Source organism: Alligator sinensis, unplaced genomic scaffold (assembly GCF_000455745.1).
Source record: "Alligator sinensis unplaced genomic scaffold, ASM45574v1 scaffold91_1, whole genome shotgun sequence".
Taxonomy (NCBI): domain Eukaryota; kingdom Metazoa; phylum Chordata; order Crocodylia; family Alligatoridae; genus Alligator; species Alligator sinensis.
This window is the reverse complement of record NW_005842569.1, coordinates 905,821-915,448: the sequence shown is the minus strand read 5'-3', so window position 1 is coordinate 915,448 and position 9,628 is coordinate 905,821. Positions and strand designations below refer to the sequence as shown.

Genomic DNA, 9,628 nt, shown 5'->3' with positions numbered 1-9,628 from the left:
TCCAAGGATTTAGTTACTTGGTCATAAAAGGCAATCAGGTTGGCCTGGCAGGACCTGCCTTTGATGAACTAATGCTGATTGCCCCTGAGCAGGATCTCCCCTGCAGGCCCCCCACAGATGTGCTCCTTGCTGATTCTCTCCAAGATCTTCCCGAGCACCAAGGTGTGGCCTACAGGCCTATAGTTACTTGGGTCCTCCTTCCTCCCCTTCTTGAAAATTGGGACCACATTAGCCAGTTTCCAGTCCCCCGGCACCTGGCCAGATGACCATGAATGCTCATACAGCCGGGCCAAGGGCTCCGTGATGACCCCTGCCAGCTCCCTCAACACCCTTGGGTGGAGGGCATCTGGACCTGCAGGTTTAAAAATGTCTAGCCCTTCCAGAAGATCCCTAACTACATCTGTGCTGACTGAAGGCTTGATAGAACTATGCCCAAGATTGTCCCTACCTTGGGCAGGTGGGATATCCTGGTCCCTTTTCAGGAAAACAGAGGCAAAAAAACTGTTAAAAATATCCACTTCCTTGTCTGGCGTGGCCACAAGATTACCGTTTGTGTCTTGCAGGGGCCCTACATTGCCTGGTGCCCTCTTCTTGCTCCCAATGTACTTGAAAAAGGACTTTTTGTTGTCCTTAATCCTGGACACTAGCCTGAGTTCCATCTCTGCCTTGGCCTTCCTAATAGACCATCCCTCATGGACTCCCATCTCCTCTACCTTCTGGGCCCTTAGTGCCTCCCCCACTAGTCTCCTAAGCTCATTGAAGTTGGCCCTTCTGAAGTCAAGGGCTTTAGCCTTGGTGTGAGCCCTAGACGCCCTGCGTTGGATAATGAAATCCAGGAGGTGATGATCGCTATTGCCCAGGTGGTCAGGGACCTGCAGTCCCTTCACCAGGTCATTCCCCGTGGCCAGGACCAGGTCCAGCAAGGCATTACCCCTAGTGGGGCTGTGCACTTCCTGGATAAGGTGAAAGTCCTGTAGTACAGCCAGGAACCTACGCAAGCGGTCAGACCTGGCTGTCTGCTCCTCCCAGCAAATGTCTGGGTAGTTTAGGTCACCCATGACAATAACATCTCTTGACCTAACTGCCTCCCTAAGCTGACTGGAGAAGTCCTGGTCCAGCTCTTCCCCCTGTTTGGGTGGTCTGTAGTAGACACCCACTGTAAGGTCCCTTTCGCCACGCCCCCCTTGTAGTTTGACCCATAGTGTCTCTGCCTGACCCTCCTCTAACCCAAAACTAATCCTTGATGATGTGAGGTGCTCTTTGACATAGAGCACAACCCCCCCACCTTTCCTCTCTGTCTTGTCTCTTCTATATAGGGTGTATCTATTAGCAGAGCTAACCACACTTTGTCATGCATTGGTAGGTACATCATGAACAGGTCCAGGGAAGTGATGCTTCCTCTCTGTGTGGCACTGGTTCGGCCACAGCTGGAGTACTGCGTCCAGTTCTGGGCACTGCAGTTCAAGAGGGATGTGGACAACCTTGAGAGGGTTCAGAGGAGGGCCACTCGTATGGTTAGAGGCCTGCAGGGAAGGCCCTGTGAGGAAAGGCTGAGGGACCTGGACCTTTTCAGTCTCCTCAAGAGAAGGCTGGGTGGAGATCTTGTGGCAGTATACAAATTCACCAGGGGGGCAGCAAGGAATAGGAAATGCACTGTTTACTAGAGCACCCCTGGAATAACCAGGAACAGTGGCCATAAGATGATAGAGCTGAAGTGGCACGGGGGAGGCCAGGAGCAGCTGCGGCCTGGGGCTGAGTCAGGAGGTGGGGGGAAGGGTCCAGATGCAGGCCTCTGCTCCCCTCGCCCCCTCCCCATCATTCTTGACAGGCAATTTGCTAGTTTGCTATATAGCTCATTAGGCTGGGCCCTTGCAGAGTCAACAGCATTTTAAGCCTTGGTGACCCCACTGTTTTGGGCCGTTTGGTGATGTTTGCCAAATGTTTAAGGCTAGTGAAGAAACAAGAATCACTGGAAAAGGAAAAGAAAGGGACAGCTCAGCTGTGGGGATGAAGAGGAAGTTGAAATGTATCCAGTGTAGTGGATTAAAATTAAGAAGAAGAATCTTCTTCATAGGAGTAGACAGGTTCAGCACACCAACAGATAACTAAGCGTATTCAAGCATACCCACAGCACTACAAATTCCCAGTAGGGAGACCTTATTTAATGTGGTGGGGACGGGGTCAATTCTACAATTGAAACATCTATTTCAGTTGTAAATCATAACAAAAGAAAGAAAAAGAAAAGGCCCAGAGGCAGCATGTGTGCAGACTTCTGCCATGTATTGTTAGGCTTTGGGACACTTGCTTGAGAACCCCAGACCTCTAGACTTCTCCCCAGGAAAGGGAAACTTTCACTGGGTAGCAAGGAAGTATTTGTGCAAGAAGTCAAACCAGGGAGATGGGAAGATGCCTGGGAATCTGGGTCACAGGTTATGAATCAGGGACTCCTGTTTTGCAAGACTAAATGCTCAAGCAGTTGAACATTGCACCCAGGCTCCCTGTAGTTGCTGTCAGAAGGGAGTTATAGACTGGCAGTGGCCAAGCCAGAAGCAGGTGAGCAAACATCCCCACTTGTCCCCTATCCTGAAAGGATCAGGCGCTGCTATTTGCTTATCCTCACTGCTCTTGTTAGTCTGGGTGGGCTTGAGAACCTGATTAGCATGAGAGGTGTAGACTTTAGTTGATTTGCCAAGAGAATGGAAAGGGCCTGAGTGTGCATGTCTGGGGGTTTAATTTGTAAGAAAGTGATCTACCTAGGTATAAGACTTTGGTTTTTGCAGTTTTGAGATTGTTCTTACCTGAGTTCTTTCTACATTTTTGTTAGAGCATTGTGCAGCATTTCACTGTGAACACAATCATGGCTATTCAGTTGCTAGTACTAAGCAAACCATAGGCTCTTTTCATTCAGATTTTACTGAAGAGCAGCCAGTTTCTCCTATATGCTAACACTGGATTTCTGCCTGGTCAAGGAAGAAACCTGGCATCAGCTTTCACAGCACCTACTTTATAACATTCACATGCATATACAGCAGCAGGATGGCTTAGTACCAAGAAATAAATCCCTGGAGCTATATTTATCCCCTCCACGACTAGTTTAACAGAGCTGGTATCTTATTTCCCAACACATTGTGTTAGGCCCTGCTGCATATTTATGCAACCCCACCTGCCAATATACTCCAGTTTTTTAAAGAAGCTTGGAAAGTGTTTGTTAAATGCACTAAGTTGAAACTGTCCATTAGTAGTTTCACTTGCGCTTGTGGGGCTCATGATAACTTCTCTAGAAGGAGAAATAAAGCTTCTTAATTTATTTATGTAGAGCGCATGCTCTCTTATCCTTCTCCGCTAGGAAAATTAATCTAACAATATGAACAATCAATGTTATTAATAGTACATTAATGTTTGAAGTGGAGAGAAAGTCAGGTCAGCACAGGAGTTGGCCTGAGGCCATTCCTTTCTAAGGGCCTCTGAATGTGACAGAAAGCAGGTTTAGTGGGAACAGATCTCAGGTTATCTGGATTTGCCAAGTTTTCATGAAGGCTAGGTCCAGCTGAGCCTTAAGAAACCATGGTTGTTTTGTTTCCAACAGAAGGATCAGAATCCTTCTGCAGGTGTCTTGCTGTGTTCACCTGCACAGTACATAGATTGGGGAAGACTCTGAGCACCCAAAAACACATTTAGGTATCATGGGCTTAAAAACTAGATTCTGACTCTTAGTTTTTTGTTTGGCTTAAGGGGTACCTACAGGGGAAGGAAAGAGAAGAGACAAGTTAAATGGCAGAACTGATGTGCACTTGTGGCCACTTTTCTTGAGGTTTGTTATCCCTTATTCTGATCACATGCCTGGAGTTCTAAAATCAAGTCACACTTGGGGGATGAAAAAAACCCACTTGAGCTAAAGGAGAATCCCCATTAGTAGGCCTGTGCGAATAGGGAACTATCTGATTCAGATTCCGCCAATTCGGATGCCAGAGCTTCAATTCGGCCAAATCGCTTCGGAAGATTCGGAGCCGATTCAGAGATTCAGCCATAGAGTATAATGGGGAATCAATGAAATATCTATAACTTTGTTGTTTTTTGACTGAGTCGGATGAAACTTGCAGAAATGTTAGCCTCTCCTGAGAGCATGAAGCCTGCCAAGTTTCAAGGTGATAAGTGCAGGGGTTTCTGGGAAACAGCACCTCAAAGTCCTGAAAGCAAAACTCATGTCATGTGTGTGTGTTAAGCCACAGTGGGGTGAAAACTTCAGGGGTGGTAGGTCTTGCCAAGGCCACAAAGCATGCCAAGTTTCAAGGAGATAGGTGCAGGCATTTCTGGTTGAATTCATTATGCCCTATGACTGAATCTCCGAATCTTTTCCAAATCGATCCGGAAGCTCCAAATTGATTTGGAAAGCCTAAAGCTTCTAGTGATTCGATTCAGATTAATAGATTCAGCTTCCAAATCGTGATCCAAAGCTTTGGATAGCCCTACCCATTAGGTATTAACAGTAAAATGCCATTTATCACAGTTTTGTAGTTCAAATTGTATCCACCAGAGGGTAGTGAGCCCTGATAACGACACCATTTGTGCTCCTCTGTACTGAAATTATTCTCCGTGTATCTACTCTTAGTTGGAGTTGGCAGCCGACCTTATCCAATTATGGAGTATTTTGTTTAGATTTTTGATTAAATGTTGACGTTCTCTGCCTTGTTAAATTGTTAGAAATACATGAGAGATTCTAAAAGGGTGGGGACAGGTGTAACATTTGAAGCACTTAAAATGAAGTGCTTCAGAAATGGACCACTTTTGCTGTAAACAGATGTACAGCCCCCTGCCATGCCCCTTGCCTGGACTTCAAAATTGCCATGCTTGCATGCTGTGGTGTGCTCTCCACCAAGGGGGTCTCCTGGTTCAGGGTGAAGGAGGCGCTCCAGGAGAGCAGACCCAGTGCACACAGGAGAGCATTTATTGACAGTCTGCCTTGCTTTTTCTCTTTCTCATGGGGAGAGCAAAGCACTGTTGGCATGCTGGTGGATCCATACAGCATACAGATGTAACAGGAAGCACTTGAACATAAAACACTTCCAAGCAGTTCCTGTTTTCTGGTGGGTTATTTTTGGAGCATTTTTGCCATTTTCAGGATGCATTAGAGGGCACATAGGTCTTTCTGCTTGCCCCTTCACATGTATTATGGCTGTCCAAACCCTGATAAGAATCATAGAAAAATAGGACAGGAAAACACCTCAGGAAGTCATCAAGTCCACTGCCCTGCTCAAGACAGGATCGTCCCTGTCTAAACCTTTGCATCAGATGTTCATCTCAAACACTTCCACTGAGACAGATTTTAGCACTTCCCAAAGTAATCACTTCCAGGGCTTAACTGCCCAAATAATTAGGAAGTTCCTCCCAACATCTAACCTAAATAGATCGTGTTGCAATTTAAAGCCTTTACTTTTTGTCCTGTCCCCAGGCTCATGGCCTATAAGCCAAGACCAAGACAAGTAACTGCAGCTAGAGATAAAAAGTCTTCAAGGAAGGGATCTGATACAATGTCCTGTTCTACAGCTCTCCATCCTTAAACCTTATTATTCATATTCAAAGATTCTTTGAATTCTTCAATAAATGTGCTCACTTTGATGCGTAAAGCATCATTAGGACTCTCTGGATTGCAGGTCATATTGCCCTATGGCAGTGCCTCTCAAACTATCTGATGTGGCAGACTGGCAATTTTTTTTTCAGTGGGCCAGGGACCAGTGCCCAGTTTAGTCGGTGGCAGCAACTGCGTGTAACAGCGCTACACAAATGCGCGACTGGCATCATTTCCTCACCTCGCACGACATGACATCACCTGGAGTGTTGGAACGTATGAACTGTGGTGCTATGACATATCAATGTTATGCTTCTGAAAATATATTTCTTTCTTTCCTGGCAACTCGCTGCAGACCAGCGAATATATTTCTTTCCTGGCAACTTGCTGCGGACCGGTGACCGGTGGCTCGCGGACCGGCAGCGGTCCACGGACCACCACTTTGAGAAGCACTGCCCTATGGGATATGGAGAGTTAGGGCTAGCCACAAACTCAGCTCAAACAATGAGTCTGGCTCTGGCAATACATATCTGGAGGGAGGCTGAACCTTGTCCTGATTACAATTACTTCATGGTAAATAAGGTAAAGCAATATTGCAACACCCTCCTGTCCTCAGGGAGTAGGTTGTTGCAGAGAGGGGAGGATTAGACTCATGAAAATGACTTCCTGGAATGAAAGGGTGGGGGAAAGCCCCTGATTCCTAGTTCCTTGGCTAGCTTGTTGCTCAACGCCAAAGTAAGGCAGGTGAAAGGAAGGGCCCTATTGATAGGGAAAAGTAGGGAGACAATGAAGAGGTCACCTACAGGTACCCGGATGGCATTAACACAGAGGTACTGAAAAGGTACTGGTTTTTTTCAGACAGAGGTTAATTAAAAAGTAATGGATGAAGGAGAAAAACCTTACTCAGATCTATGTGGCCACAGATTCATTTTCTGAGGGAAATGATTGCATCTTCAATACTGAAATTTGTTCATACTGAGATTAGACAAAGCACTCCAAAATAATATATCAGCTAGACAAGGGACAAGGAGTCAGGTCCTGCAAGGCACTGAACAGTTCACATACTCCAAATAGAGGGCACTCAACATATTGCAGGGTAAAGGCCTGAATATTTAAGTAGATCCTTGCTCATAAATACTCTGGGAACTTGCTGCAGGGAAAAAACAAGTCTCAGAACAGACTTATTTTAAGAGGATTAAAGGTGTGTCAGTGCAAGGATTTTCTGACACTCTTCTCCAATTATAATTTATAGCTGTTTATAGCAATACAATTATTATAAGGTTCCTCTAAGTCTGTAATGATTACAAGGCTCCCATGGAGAAACAAGAGTAGCTTAGAATATGCTGCACTAATGAGGTTTGAAGCAAATAAAATCTGATACTTATCTGTGCTCTTTACTCTGCCACTGACTGACAATTTTATGGTGATTGATGATTTCTGGCATTTTTTTCCAGTCCTTTTAGCTGAATACTCTGAGCAGAACTGCACTGAAGTTTTTAGGAGCCCCAAGAGAACCATTCTCCTATGTCACATCCACACAGTTCATCAGACCAAGGTACTGGGAAACACCCCCTTATATTATTATTTTCTTTGATTGTAAATGTTTTCTTGGTATTGCATTAAAATATTTGCATTGTGTCATCATCAGCATGACTGGTCCTTATCCAGTAGCATTTTAATGTGCTTAATATTAACCATGTGAAAAACTGCATTCGTTTCAAAGGATATGAAGTACAGTAGATGCTTACATGCTCTGCTGCTACCGCATGTTCTCAGAATCAAGCAGTAATAACAATTCCTCCAGTAACCACTAGCCTTGTATATATTTTCTCTCTCTCTGTTTCTTAAAAAAATCTATTGAAAAAAAAAAACAGACCTCCCGCCACAGTAACCCTTGTAAACACCTGCACTAATGAAGCTGTTGCTCCACCTATGATTATTATAAAAGGATTAGACTTATAAGTGTTATTCCTCCTCGGGAGTTTTCTAGCACTTTGAGAGACCATACCCTGAGTGCCAAATAAGCTATTCCTGATTTACTTGTATGTTGGATTAAAAGGAGAAGACATCTTTTCTTCCAAGTAGTGAATTTGTTGTCACTGTCAACTAAAGTTGTGAAGATAAGTTTCCATTTGACAAGTTTACTTGACTGTAAAATTGAAGTGCCTTAATTATATTTTTGCCTCAGGTGTGCTTATATTTGCTCAGTTACATGCAGCTTTTTCACAGTGAAGACAAGCCCTGAGAGAGTACTGAAAGCTTTTTCAGGGCATATGCCTTAGGACTACTCTGTATAGCAGTTAAGTCAAATTCACTTAAGTGTGAAGTTAATGTGCATAAATAAAAAGCTTAATAAGTCCCTATGGGCATGCTCATTCAGAAGGAGTGGCCTATTTTGTAACTATATAAAATAAAGCCTCTCGGCTTCTGAATGAAAGCATCCAGCCGTAAGTTTAATGCACTTTTGACTTGTGCGTATTCACTTTCTGCAGTTAGGTAATTGGTCTTAATGGGCATTCATACACATACCTTTTTGTCCCGCAACATGCCGGAGATCTGCCACTGTGGAGTAGACTCAATTAATGAAGTCTGTGCTGTATGCAAGCTGACGTGCACTGAGCTGTGCTGCGTGCAGTTGTATAAGTGGTGAAATGCACATCAACGCGCAGAAAATGGCAGCGATGTGCTTTTGAACTAAAGCACCTCCAAGGTGTTTTAGTTTAAAAGTGCACCACTGCCATTTTCTTCATGATGATGTGCATTTTAGCACTTATACAACTACAAGCATCACAGCACTGGGCACTTTTCAAAGTGCCTGGTGCTGTAGCACTTGCACATGGAAAAAAGCTCAATGTTCCAAAGTGTCCCTGCATAGACAAGATCCTAGGGCAAAAGCTATTCCAATTAAGCAAAGCTGTAACAAGTGGCCCATCACTTGGAGTGAAATGGAAATCATTGCAGGTTCACCTAATCCAGTCATTGCCTTGCAGGCAGAATCACATGCTTTTTGACCAGCCTGGCCAGAAATTTGTCAGTACATAGGTATCATTCTTTCCCATTTAGCAACCCCCATTTAGGCCAACTGAACAGCTTCTGTTCTATGTGACAGCAGCTGTGAGTGAGTAGGCACCTTCTCTACTTCAGTTCAGAACAGTATGTTGTCATCTTGTCTTTAAATCGGACTACAGTTGTGCCAAAACCCTGCCTCAAATGAAATGATCTTCAGTGGCTCTGCCTCTGGACTCTTTATCATCAGTTTGCTTTCTGTAAATTTGGCAGTGCAAACTTCATACTCCTTTCCCAGACAAACCTCATTTAGTATATGGATTTCTCTGTTTTGCTACCAGCTATACATAGGAGGAGTTTTGGGTTACCTAGACATGTAGGTATCATACAAGTGATCCATCTGGACTAGGGACAGACATTCAAAAAGCCAGAGCCTGAATTGATTCATAGATGTTGGGTCGAAAGGGACCTTGTAGATCTTCTAGTCTGACCCCCTGCTCTGGGCAGGAGAGACGATTGGGCTCAAATGACTCCAGTCAGGTAAACGGTGAGCCTCCTCTTAAAGACCTCCAAGGTAGGAGCCATCACCACTTCCCTTGGAAGTTGGTTCCAGATCTTAGCCACTCTGACTGTGAAGTAGTGCCTTCTAATGTCTAGTCTAAACCTACTCTCTAGCAACTTATGGCCGTTATTCCTTGTTACTCCGGGAGGCGCTCGGGAGAACAAGGTCTCTGCCAAACCCTGCTAGTCCCCACTAGTAAGTTTATAGACGGCCACCAGGTCCCCCCTCAGCCTTCTCTTGTGAAGGCTGAACAGGTTAAGGTCCCGTAGCCTCTCCTCATAGGGTCTACCCTGCTGTCCCTGGATCATGCGAGTGGCCCTTCTTTGGACCCTCGCAATGCTGTCCACATCCTTCCTGAAGTGCGGTGCCCAGAAACGGATGCAGTACTCCAGCTGCGGCCTGACCAGTGTCGCATAAAGGGGGAGGATCACCTCCTTGACCCTGCTTGTGATGCATCTGTGGATGCAGGACAAGGTACGGTTAGCCCTACTGAC

The 9,628-nt window shown here is 45.1% G+C and overlaps 1 protein-coding gene across 3 annotated transcripts in view; it reads left to right on the top strand.

Moving 5' to 3' along the window:
- The window catches only part of CDPF1 (cysteine rich DPF motif domain containing 1), a 37,139-nt gene that overhangs the window by 8,035 nt on the left and 19,476 nt on the right, over positions 1-9,628 (top strand). For 2 of the 3 annotated variants that reach the window (XM_006032388.3, XM_006032389.3), the window contains one exon: positions 7,021-7,121. The gene's annotated coding sequence lies outside the window, so the exon portion shown is untranslated. Of the gene's footprint in view, positions 1-3,663; positions 3,812-7,020; positions 7,122-9,628 lie in introns of those variants that run through there. The other variant, XM_006032390.3, reaches the window with a different exon arrangement.